This window comes from Protopterus annectens, chromosome 9.part0 (assembly GCF_019279795.1).
Source record: "Protopterus annectens isolate FY-2018-M chromosome 9.part0, PAN1.0, whole genome shotgun sequence".
Taxonomy (NCBI): Eukaryota; Metazoa; Chordata; order Ceratodontiformes; family Protopteridae; genus Protopterus; species Protopterus annectens.
Window position 1 is genome coordinate 1798786085 of NC_056743.1, and position 14905 is coordinate 1798800989.

Here is a 14905-nt window from a genome sequence, read left to right on the forward strand (position 1 = left end):
GGATACAGTATACACTCCTGTCTGTAAGGCATCATATATCTGAATACAGTATGTACTCGTGTCTGTAAGGTATCATATATCTGGACACAGCATACACTCCTGTCTATAAAGTATCATATATCTGGACACAGTATACACTCCTGTCTGTAAGGCATCATATATCTGGACACAGTATATACTCCTGTCTGTAAGGTACCATCTATTTGGACACAGAATACACTCCTGTCTGTAAAACATCATATATCTGGACGCAGTATACACTCCTGTCTGTAAGGCATCATATATCTGGATACAGTATACACACCTGTCTGTAAGGCATCATCTATCTGGATGCAGTATGTACTCGTGTCTGTAAGGTATCATATATCTGGACACAGTATATACTCCTGTCTGTAAGGTATCATCTATCTGGACACAGTATACAATCCTGTGTGTAAGGCATCATGTATATGGATACAGTATATACTCCTGTCTGTAAGGCATCATATATCTGAATACAGTATGTACTCGTGTCTGTAAGGTATCATATATCTGGACACAGCATACACTCCTGTCTGTAAAGTATCATATATCTGGACACAGTATACACTCCTGTCTGTAAGGCATCATATATCTGAACACAGTATATACTCCTGTCTGTAAGGTAACATCTATTTGGACAGAGTATACACTCCTGTCTGTAAAGCATCATCTATCTGGATACAGTATACACTCCTGTCTGTAAGGCATCATATATCTGAATACAGTATGTACTCGTGTCTGTAAGGTATCATATATCTGGACACAGTATACACTCCTGTCTGTAAGGTATCATATATCTGGACACAGTATACACTCCTCTCTGTAAGGCATCATATATGTGGACACAGTAGACACTCCTGTCTATAAGGTATCATATATTTGGACACAGTATAAACTCCTGTCTGTAGGGCATCATATACCCGGAGACAGTATACACTCCTGTCTGTAGGGCACCATATATCTGGATAGAGTATACACACCTGTCTGTAAGGCATCATATATCTGGATACAGTATATACTCCTGTGTGTAAGGCATCATATATCTGGACACAGTATACACTCCTGTCTGTAAAACATCATTTATCTGGACACAGTATACACTCCTGTCTGTAAGGTATCATCTATCTGGACACAGTATACACTCCTGTCTGTAAAACATAATTTATCTGGACACAGTATACATTCCTGTCTGTAAAGTATCATATATCTGGACACAATATACACTCCTGTCTGTAAGGCATCACATATCTGGATACAGTATATACTTGTGCCTCTAAGGCATCATATATCTGGACACAGTATACACGCCTGTCTGTAAGGCATCATATATCTGGATTCAGTATATACTCCTGTCTGTAAGGTATCATATATCTGGACACAGTATATACTTCTGTCTGTAAGGTATCATCTATCTGGATACAGTATATACTCCTGTCTGTAAGGTATCATATATCTGGATACAGTATATACTCCTGTCTGTAAGGTATCATATATCTGGACACAGTATATACTCATGTCTGTAAGGTATCATTTATTTGGACACAGTATACACTCCTGTCTGAAAAACATCATATATCTGGACACAGTATATACTACTGTCTGTAAGGTGTCATATATCTGGATACAGACAGGATATACTCCTGTCTGTAAGGCATCATATATCTGGATACAGCATATACTCCTGTCTGTAAGGTATCATATATTTGGACATAGTATGCACTCCTGTCTGTAAGGTATCATATACCTGGACACAATATACACTCCTGTCTGTAAGGTACCATATATCTGGACACAGTATACACTCCTGTCTGTAGGGCATCATATATCTGGAGACAGTATACACTCCTGTCTGTAGGGCACCATATATCTGGATAGAGTATACAAACCTGTCTATAAGGTATCATATATCTCGACACAATATATACTCCTGCCTGTAAGGAATCATCTATCTGGACACAGTATGTACTCATGTCTGTAAGATATCATAGATCTGGACACAGTATATACTCCTGTCTGTAAGGCATCATAAATCTCGACACAGTATATACTCCTGTGTGTAAGGCATCATATATCGGGACACAGTATACACTCCTGTCTGTAAGGTATCATCTATCTGGACACAGTATATACTCCTGTCTGTAAGGTATCATCTATTTGGACACAGTATACACTCCTGTCTATAAAACATCATTTATCTGGACACAGTATACACGCCTGTCTGTAAGGCATCATATATCTGGATTCAGTATATACTCCTGTCTATAAGGTATCATATATCTGGACACAGTATATACTTCTGTCTGTAAGGAATCATCTATCTGGAAACAGTATATACTCCTGTGTGTAAAGTATCATATATCTGGACACAGTATATACTCCTGTCTGCAAGGTATCATATATCTGGACACAGTATATACTTCTGTCTGTAAGGTATCATCTATCTGGAAACAGTATATACTTCTGTCTGTAAGGTATCATCTATCTGGAAACAGTATATACTCCTGTCTGTAAGGTATCATATATCTGGATACAGTATATACTCCTGTCTGTAAGGCATCATATATCTGGACACAGTATATACTTGTGTCTCTAAGGTATCATCTAATTTGACACAGTATACACTCCTGTCTGAAAAACTTCATATATCTGGACACAGTATATACTCCTGAATGTAAGGTGTCATATATCTGGACATAGACAGGATATACTCCTGTCTGTAAGGTATCATATATCTGGACACAGTATATACTCCTGTCTGTAAGGTATAATTTATTTGGACACAGTATACACTCCTGTCTGAAAAACATCATATATTTGGACACAGTATATACTCCTGTCTGTAAGGCATCATATATCTGGACACAGACAGGATATACTACTGTCAGTAAGGCATCATATATCCGGATACAGTATATACTCCTGTCTGTAAGGTATCATATAGTTGAACACAGTATACACTTCTGTCTGTAAAACATCATATATCTGGACACAGTATACACTTGTGTCTGTAACGTATCATATATCTGGACACAATATACACTCCTGTCTGTAAGGTATCATAAATCTGGACACAGTACACTCTCCTGTCAGTAAGATATCATAGATCTGGGCACAGTATAAACTCCTGTCTGTAAGGTGTCATCTATCTGGACACAGTATGCACTACTGTCTGTAAGGTATCATATACCTGGACACAATATACACTCCTGTCTGTAAGGTACCATATATCTGGACACAGTATACACTGCTGTCTGTAGGGCACCATATATCTGGATAGAGTATACACACCTGTCTATAAGGTAGCATATATCTGGACACAATATATACTCCTGTCTGTAAGGTATCATCTATCTGGACACAGTATGTACTCATGTCTGTAAGATATCATAGATCTGGACACAGTATATACTCCTGTCTGTAAGGTATCATATATCTGGACACAGTATATACTCCTGTCTGTAAGGCATCATAAATCTCGGCACAGTGTATACTCCTGTGTGTAAGGCATCATATATCTGGACACAGTATATACTCCTGCCTGTAAGGTATCATATATCTGGACACAGTATATACTCCTGTCGGTAAGGTATCATATATCTGGACACATTATATACTCCTGTCTGTAAAATATCATATATCTGGACACAGTATATACTCCTGTCTGTAAGATATCATATATCTGGACACAGTATATACTTCTGTCTGTAAGGCATCATAAATCTCGACACAGTATATACTCCTGTCTGTAAGGTATCATCTATTTGGACACAGTATACACTCCTGTCTGTAAAACATCATTTATCTGGGCACAGTATACACTCCTGTCTGTACGGTATCATATATCTGGACACAATATACACTCCTGTCTGTAAGGCATCACATATCTGGATACAGTATATACTCATGCCTGTAAGGCATCATATATCTGGACACAGTATACACGCCTGTCTGTAAGGCATCATATATCTGGATTCAGTATATACTTCTGTCTGTAAGGTATCATATATCTGGACACAGTATATACTCCTGTCTGTAAGGTATCATATATCTGGATACAGTATATACTCCTGTCTGTAAGGCGTCATATATCTGGACACAGACAGGATATACTCCTGTCTGTAAGGCATCATATATCTGGATACAGTATATACTCCTGTCTGTAAGGTATCATCTATTTGGACACAGTATACACTCCTGTCTGAAAAACATCATATATCTGGACACAGTATATACTCCTTTCTGTAAGGTGTCATATATCTGGATACAGTATATACTCCTGTCTGTAAGGTATCATATATTTGGACACAGTATACACACCTGTCTGTAAAACATCATATATCTGGACAAAGTATACACTCATGTCTGTAAGGTATCATATATCTGGACACAATATACACTCCTGTCTGTAAGGTATCATATATCTGGACACAGTACACTCTCCTGTCTGTAAAGTATCATATATCTGGACACAATATACACTCCTGTCTGTAAGGCATCACATATCTGGATACAGTATATACTTGTGCCTCTAAGGCATCATATATCTGGACACAGTATACACGCCTGTCTATAAGGCATCATATATCTGGATACAGTATATACTCCTGTCTGTAAGGCATCATATATCTGGACACAGACAGGATATACTCCTGTCTGTAAGGCATCATATATCTGGATACAGTATATACTCCTGTCTGTAAGGTATCATCTATTTGGACACAGTATACACTCCTGTCTGAAAAACATCATATATCTGGACACAGTATATACTCCTGTCTGTAAGGTGTCATATATCTGGATACAGTATATACTCCTGTCTGTAAGGTATCATATATTTGGACACAGTATACACTCCTGTCTGTAAAACATCATATATCTGGACAAAGTATACACTCATGTCTGTAAGGTATCATCTATCTGGACACAGTATACACTCCTGTCTGTAAAACATCATTTATCTGGACACAGTATACACTCCTGTCTGTAAAGTATCATATATCTGGACACAATATACACTCCTGTCTGTAAGGCATCACATATCTGGATACAGTATATACTTGTGCCTCTAAGGCATCATATATCTGGACACAGTATACACGCCTGTCTGTAAGGCATCATATATCTGGATTCAGTATATACTCCTGTCTGTAAGGTATCATATATCTGGACACAGTATATACTTCTGTCTGTAAGGTATCATCTATCTGGATACAGTATATACTCCTGTCTGTAAGGTATCATATATCTGGATACAGCATATACTCCTGTCTGTAAGGTATCATATATCTGGACACAGTATATACTCCTGTCTGTAAGGTATCATCTATTTGGACACAGTATACACTCCTGTCTGAAAAACATCATATATCTGGACACAGTATATACTCCTGTCTGTAAGGCGTCATATATCTGGATACAGACAGGATATACTCCTGTCTGTAAGGCATCATATATCTGGATACAGCATATACTCCTGTCTGTAAGGTATCATATATTTGGACATAGTATGCACTCCTGTCTGTAAGGTATCATATACCTGGACACAATATACACTCCTGTCTGTAAGGTACCATATATCTGGACACAGTATACACTCCTGTCTGTAGGGCATCATATATCTGGATACAGTATACACTCCTGTCTGTAGGGCACCATATAACTGGATAGAGCATACACACCTGTCTATAATGTATCATATATCTCGACACAATATATACTCCTGCCTGTAAGGAATCATCTATCTGGACACAGTATGTACTCGTGTCTGTAAGATATCATAGATCTGGACACAGTATATACTCCTGTCTGTAAGGCATCATAAATCTCGACACAGTATATACTCCTGTGTGTAAGGCATCATATATCGGGACACAGTATACACTCCTGTCTGTAAGGTATCATCTATCTGGACACAGTATATACTCCTGTCTGTAAGGTATCATCTATTTGGACACAGTATACACTCCTGTCTATAAAACATCATTTATCTGGACACAGTATACACTCCTGTCTGTAAGGTATCATATATCTGGACACAATATACACTCCTGTCTGTAAGGCATCACATATCTGGATTCAGTATATACTCGTGCCTGTAAGGCATCATATATCTGGACACAGTATACACGCCTGTCTGTAAGGCATCATATATCTGGATTCAGTATATACTCCTGTCTATAAGGTATCATATATCTGGACACAGTATGTACTTCTGTCTGTAAGGAATCATCTATCTGGAAGCAGTATATACTCCTGTGTGTAAGGTATCATATATCTGGACACAGTATATACTCCTGTCTGCAAGGTATCATATATCTGGACACAGTATATACTTCTGTCTGTAAGGTATCATCTATCTGGAAACAGTATATACTTCTGTCTGTAAGGTATCATCTATCTGGAAACAGTATATACTCCTGTCTGTAAGGTATCATATATCTGGATACAGTATATACTCCTGTCTGTAAGGCATCATATATCTGGACACAGTATATACTTGTGTCTCTAAGGTATCATCTAATTTGACACAGTATACACTCCTGTCTGAAAAACTTCATATATCTGGACACAGTATATACTGCTGAATGTAAGGCGTCATATATCTGGACATAGACAGGATATACTCCTGTCTGTAAGGTATCATATATCTGGACACAGTATATACTCCTGTCTGTAAGGTATAATTTATTTGGACACAGTATACACTCCTGTCTGAAAAACATCATATATTTGGACACAGTATATACTCCTGTCTATAAGGCGTCATATATCTGGACACAGACAGGATATACTACTGTCAGTAAGGCATCATATATCCGGATACAGTATATACTCCTGTCTGTAAGGTATCATATAGTTGAACACAGTATACACTTCTGTCTGTAAAACATCATATATCTAGACACAGTATACACTCGTGTCTGTAACGTATCATATATCTGGACACAATATACACTCCTGTCTGTAAGGTATCATATATCTGGACACAGTACACTCTCCTGTCAGTAAGATATCATAGATCTGGGCACAGTATAAACTCCTGTCTGTAAGGTGTCATCTATCTGGACACAGTATGCACTACTGTCTGTAAGGTATCATATACCTGGACACAATATACACTCCTGTCTGTAAGGTACCATATATCTGGACACAGTATACACTCCTGTCTGTAGGGCATCATATATCTGGAGACAGTATACACTGCTGTCTGTAGGGCACCATATATCTGGATAGAGTATACACACCTGTCTATAAGGTATCATATATCTGGACACAATATATACTCCTGTCTGTAAGGTATCATCTATCTGGACACAGTATGTACTCATGTCTGTAAGATATCATAGATCTGGACACAGTATATACTCCTGTCTGTAAGGTATCATATATCTGGACACAGTATATACTCCTGTCTGTAAGGCATCATAAATCTCGACACAGTGTATACTCCTGTGTGTAAGGCATCATATATCTAGACACAGTATATACTTCTGTCTGTAAGGTATCATATATCTGGACACAGTATATACTCCTGTCTGTAAGGCATCATAAATCTCGACACAGTATATACTCCTGTGTGTAAGGCATCATATATCTGGATACAGCATATATTCCTGTCTGTAAGGTATCATATATCTGGACACAGTATATACTCCTGTAGGTAAGGTATCATATATCTGGACACATTATATACTCCTGTCTGTAAAATATCATATATCTGGACACAGTATATACTCCTGTCTGTAAGATATCATATATCTGGACACAGTATATACTCCTGTCTGTAAGGCATCATAAATCTCGACACAGTATATACTCCTGTCTGTAAGGTATCATCTATTTGGACACAGTATACACTCCTGTCTGTAAAACATCATTTATCTAGGCACAGTATACACTCCTGTCTGTTAGGTATCATATATCTGGACACAATATACACTCCTGTCTGTAAGGCATCACATATCTGGATACAGTATATACTCATGCCTGTAAGGCATCATATATCTGGACACAGTATACACGCCTGTCTGTAAGGCATCATATATCTGGATTCAGTATATACTTCTGTCTGTAAGGTATCATATATCTGGACACAGTATATACTCCTGTCTATAAGGTATCATATATCTGGATACAGTATATACTCCTGTCTGTAAGGTGTCATATATCTGGACACAGACAGGATATACTCCTGTCTGTAAGGCATCATATATCTGGATACAGTATATACTCCTGTCTGTAAGGTATCATCTATTTGGACACAGTATACACTCCTGTCTGAAAAACATCATATATCTGGACACAGTATATACTCCGGTCTGTAAGGTGTCATATATCTGGATACAGTATATACTCCTGTCTGTAAGGTATCATATATTTGGACACAGTATACACTCCTGTCTGTAAAACATCATATATCTGGACAAAGTATACACTCATGTCTGTAAGGTATCATATATCTGGACACAATATACACTCCTGTCTGTAAGGTATCATATATCTGGACACAGTATACTCTCCTGTCAGTAAGATATCATAGATCTGGACACAGTATAAACTCCTGTGTGTAAGGTGTCATCTATCTGGACACAGTATGCACTCCTGTCTGTAAGGTATCATGTACCTGGACACAATATACACTCCTGTCTGTAAGGTACCATATATCTGGATGCAGTATACACTCCTGTCTGTAACGTATCATATACCTGGACACAGTATACTCTCCTGTCCGTAAGATATCACAGATCTGGACACAGTATACACTCCTGTCTGTAAGGTATCATATACCTGGACACAGTATACTCTCCTGTTAGTAAGATATCATAGATCTGGACACAGTATACACTCCTGTCTGTAAGGTATCATATATCTGGACACAGTATACTCTCCTGTCAGTAAGATATCATAGATCTGGACACAGTATACACTCTTGTCTGTAAGTTATCATATATCTGGACACAGTATGTACTCCTGTCTGTAAGGCATCATAAATCTCGACACAGTATATATTCCTGTCTGTAAGGTATCATCTATTTGGACACAGTATACACTCCTGTCTGTAAAACATCATATATCTGGACACAGTATATACTCCTGTCTGTAAGGTATCATATATCTGGACACAGTATACACTCCTGTCTGTAAGGTATCATATATCTGGACACAATATACACTCCTGTCTGTAAGGCATCACATATCTGGATACAGTATATACTCGTGCCTGTAAGGCATCATATATCTGGACACAGTATACACACCTGTCTGTAAGGCATCATATAGCTGGATTCAGTATATACTCCTGTCTGTAAGGTATCATATATCTGGACACAGTAGATACTCCTGTCTGTAAGGTATCATATATCTGGATACAGTATATACTCCTGTCTGTAAGGCGTCATATATCTGGACACAGACAGGATATACTCCTGTCTGTAAGGCATCATATATCTGGATACAGTATATACTCCTGTATGTAAGGTGTCATATATTTAGACACAGTATACACTCCTGTCTGTAAAACATCATATATCTGGACACAGTATACACTCGTGTCTGTAAGGTATCATATATCTGGACACAACATACACTCCTGTCTGTAAGGTATCATATATCTGGACATAGTATACTCTCCTGTCAGTAAGATATCATAGATCTGGACACAGTATAAACTCCTGTCTGTAAGGTGTCATCTATCTGGACACAGTATGTACTCCTGTCTGTAAGGTATCATATACCTGGACACAATATACACTCCTGTCTGTAAGGTACCATATATCTGGACACAGTATACACTCCTGTCTGTAACGTGTCATATACCTGGACACAGTATACTCTCCTGTCAGTAAGATATCATAGATCTGGACACAGTATACACTCCTGCCTGGAATGTATCATATACCTGGACACAGTATACTCTCCTGTTAGCAAGATATCATAGATCTGGACACAGTATACACTCCTGTCTGTAATGTATCATATATCTGGACACAGTATACTCTCCTGTCAGTAAGATATCATAGATCTGGACACAGTATACACTTCTGTCTGTAAGGTGTCATCTATCTGGACACAGTATACATTCCTGTCTGTAAGGTATCATATATCTGGACACAATATACACTCCTATCTGTAAGGTATCATATATCTGGACACAGTATACACTCCTGTCTGTAAGGTACCATCTATCTGGACACAGTATACACTCCTGTCTGTAAGGTAATATCTGGACACAGTATACACTCCTGTCTGTAAGTTATCATATATTTGGACACAGTATACTCCCCTGTCTGTAAGGCATCATATATCTGGATACAGCTTACACTCCTGTCTGTAAGGTATCATATATCTGAACACAGTATACACTCCTGTCTGTAAGGTATCATATATCTGGACACAGTATACACTCCTGTATGTAAGGTATTATATATCTGGACACAGTATACACTCCTGTCTGTAAGGCATCATATATCTGGATACAGTATATACTCCTGTGTGTAAGGCATCATATATCTGGACACAGTATACACTCCTGTCTGTAAGGTATCATCTATCTGGACATAGTATACACTCCTGTCTGTAAAGCATCATATATCTGGATACAGTATATACTCATGTCTGTAAGGCATCATATGTCTGGACACAGGTACACTCCTGTCTGTAAGATATCATAGATCTGGACACAGTGTACTCTCTTGTCTGTAAGGTATCATCTACCTAGACATACGATACACTGCTTTACATTTGTCCTTGTAACTTTATTAATCTGACATGTAATTTCAACAGGCACAAAACTCTGATTTTTCGAGTATACCTTCTGGTTCCCCTTTTAAAGATGAATATCACAACACAGTTTGTTCATTCAAAACTACTGTCCCCACATTCTATGCAATAATAAAGTGAGACATAAGTTATGTTGCACCCCCCTCCCTTCAAGTGCTTTTAACATCTCTGGTGAGATCTCATCCATACATGAGCCGGATTTTTTGATCACCACTTTGACATTAGCTATAGCAGGAATGGCTTCAGCTGCTGAGATTCTACAATTTGGAAATGATGAAATGCAGTACTATATAGGACTTGTCAAGGGTATCAGCACTTGTTAGAGACTTGGGATGCATGGCTAGTCTTAAAAAGGCCCTTCTTGTCATTAGCCTAGTAAAAACCTATGAAGCTATAATAAATCAAGATATTAGCATATACTGTTATGTCTTATACTGGGATCCTCATGTTTTTTTATTAATTGGTCAAAAACATGTTGATGTATGTTATCAGTCTATATATTATGATGCATACTACCAGTCCGTATTTCACCTTAGTGGTAACTGAAGTTGAACATCTCTGACATGGGCCTGGGCTATATGCTGACTGCTCGCAGTGATATCAGTCGGATGGGGGAATATTGCAGATTACTGTGCTTTATCCTTCCTCAGCAGGAGCTTCTGTGTACAAATCACTCAGATAAAGTCACACAGATGGCAATTATTCTGTTATGTCTCAACAGTCACCTATTACTTTTCTTGTGGCATATCAATTTCTGAGTCCAGAGTCCCCCAGGATTCATGCTCTAAAATTAACCAGTATAGCTAACCTTGATAACTGATGTTCCTTCTGATCTTATACAATATACTGGAGTTTTTATATTCTAATCTTTTAACTGAATAAGAGACAGTAAAATGCCTGATAAATTAATGAAACAAACAAAACTGCATTGTTCCCTAAAAGAATCCATGTCAGATACATACAGGAAACTACCAAAAGCAGTTTTTCAGGGGGTCTGCTCTCTCTATAGCCATTGCCTTTATACCACCTTGATTAAATATATTAATTTCATTGTCACACAAAGCCAGTTTTCCTTTATTACCTACACAACGCAGTCACAAAATACCAAACATTTCAAATACAGCACCAGTTCTGCACACAATAAGGAGGTGATAACACACCAAAAATAAAATTTAACCATTGTTTAAAGTGAATGACAGTCTCACACAAAGACCACTGTAAAATCTTTCACTTGATTTAACAGATGCATCTCCATGTTTCTCAATATGTCTAGTACCACTTCCATCCACCTACAGTTCACCCATCAAATTGTAGCACAAATATTGTGTGCTTTTTTTTTATTTTATTTATCAACCAAGTGAGCCCCACTAGGCTGCTGACCTCCTTTCAAGGGAGACCTGAGGAGGCATTTATACTACTAGGGGAAATTTGGCCAGGGCACCAGGGAACTTACCCTACTCTTTTAAATAGGTGCAGTGGGACCTTTTACATCCATCTGAGTTACCACCAACTCAAGCAGATGGGGCCTCAGTATAATGTCTTATCGGAAGGACAACACACACAGATTTACAACAGTTGGGAGGGTGGCCTAATGGTTAAGGTGTTTGCTTTGCAAGCACAAGGTGCAAGGCTTGAGTCTCACAAGGGATAATTGGCTAAGCTTAAAATGGCTCGCAAGCGCAGTTAACTTAGTACTAACCTATGACCCCCCCCCCCTTATGCTGTACTGTAATGTCAGATATGAGCCTATCCAAAGCGGGAATAGAACCCAAAGGCTAGTATGCTACCTGTCACAGCACTGGCATTGCTGTCTATCATTTCTTCTTAAGTCACTCACTGTATACCAACAACATTTTTACTGGTTAGGCTCCAGTCGACCCACCCACTGATGGATGGCTGTTATTCTAATAGTAATCTAGCTTTCTATCCTGGGATGAGTGAAGTTAGAAAAGTTTGTTTCCTTTAACATACAGTTTGCATAATTTTAATTTATGAAGCTCAGACCTGTGAACTTATTAGACTTCATAGAAAAAATGTAAAATATGCTGTTCTGTAGGAAACTCAAAGGAAAACTTAACAGTTCAGTAGTGGCATTTCATAAATTTCAGTGACATGTTTGTTTTTTTATAGCAAATATGGGGTCTTTCAGATTGCAAAAGCTTTGTAAAACTCCAAAAAGTACCAATGTATGGCATTTCACTGCAATTCAACAGTTCTGTACCACATTTTCTCCATAATTACCATGTTCATCCACACAGTTCCATACCCCTTACTTTTTCCTCACAAATATGTAAAAACAATATCATACCCTAAGATTTCCCATCACTGGTCAACTCATATGTTAGTTGAAAGTTCTCTACCTTCTGCAAGCAGGCCATGATATTCGGTGAAGGCCAATACGCCGGCCAGCACTGCCCCTCCCCCATAGGTCCTTATCACGTTATTCGATGAGCAGTTAAAATGGGCATATAATGTACTACACCTTACACATGCTTAGTGACAGGTTATACAAGGGCCACCAATATACAGAAAGTGGGGTCATGCTAGATACTTCACTGTGCTATGCCCAACATTATTGTCTCTTCTCCTAACATGGAGATGAAAGGTAGTAAACTATCTAACACAGTATTAATCAGTGGTCGTAGCAATGACCTATAAATAAAGTAAATACTGTAGACCAGAGATTACCACCCCCCCAAACCCTTGCCTGCCTTTTTTGTGACTAAACAAATTACTTAATAGCAGGAAAGATGTATGTCACACTTGAAAATAACTTTTCTGACTAGTGTACCCATTATTCGGGTATTAAAGTAAGGATATTTCATGAGTATAACTGTCTTTTGTAGACTTGTGAGATGTGTTACTGTAATACTCAGAAAACAATTCTCAAATAGAATTTAATGAAAAAAAAACTATATACACACACACACACACACACACACACACATATATATATATATAAAATACCTGCCAATTAACCTTTGGGTTACACTCAGCTGACAAAGACTGAGTGATTACATTGATGTGGGGTACATGATAGTATTAATAGCCCTTCCCCAAATATAAGTGAATTTTGGGCTTATGAGTATTCCCTAAGAGAAGGCAGGTAAGTGATGGGGAAGGGTTTGGGTGGAGAAGAGGAAACTAGAGACAGGACAGACAAGTGGTGCTTGAGAGTCCATGGGTATTGATTTATGTCATGAGAATAGGTTCATAGGAGGTTACAAGGCTAATGGCTAAAAGGTCTTTACAAGCCTAGCAGTGTAAAATCCTGGGTACCCTTACTGACCACAGTTAAAAGGTCATTGTTAGCAGAGCGATTCTATGATCAGCACCAAATGCCCCTGTCCATGAGGGACATAATTACCACCTCTGCGGTGAATTTATGGTCACGCATCCAATTGTCAAGGTTGCTCTCAAATAGGGTCATTGAGGAGCTCAGCTTCATAGGGAGCGGGAGCTTATTCCAGAGGAGCGGCAATCTCTGAGAGATCTATCTGTCTCTCCATCATGTTATGTTAACATCACAAGCTAGGTTGAGATCCCTGAAGCGAGTTACTCTTGTCTCAGTAAATAGCCATTGGCATGGGATAACAAGATGCCAGGCATTAATAGGAAACTGTAGCATATTTGCCTTCCCTCCCGTCAGGGACGCTACATCTCTTAGTAAACAGATAATACCTGGATAGTTAACAACACACATTGCAACAATGTTTCCTGATGCACATCATTACAAGTACCACATAAATTACACTTTTGCAATTGTCTGTCTCACACAGCATTCCGACTACAATTAGATGACATAACTTTCTCTTTTACCATCATATTTAACTTGGACAGCAATCCTACATATTGTATTACGGTACTTGGAGTAATGTAGTGAAGAATGATTCTCCTATTTTTAGCCATCTGAGAAATCAAACCCCTCAGGCACAGTAGCATGACGAGACTGAATGACCCACAAGGTACTGTCCATTCAAAGCAGTGACCATACTGCCTAGTGTAAGCAAGCAGAAAATCACCTACGCAAAGCAGTGGCAATACAAACACAAGTCAAAATATACCAGTCATACATGTAATTACCTGCTGACAAAATAAGCATTTC

At 38.3% G+C, this 14905-nt stretch overlaps 1 protein-coding gene across 1 annotated transcript in view; it reads right to left on the bottom strand.

Annotated features, from left to right (window-relative positions):
* The window catches only part of LYL1 (LYL1 basic helix-loop-helix family member), a 366014-nt gene that overhangs the window by 240949 nt on the left and 110160 nt on the right, over positions 1–14905 (bottom strand). The window lies entirely within an intron of this gene.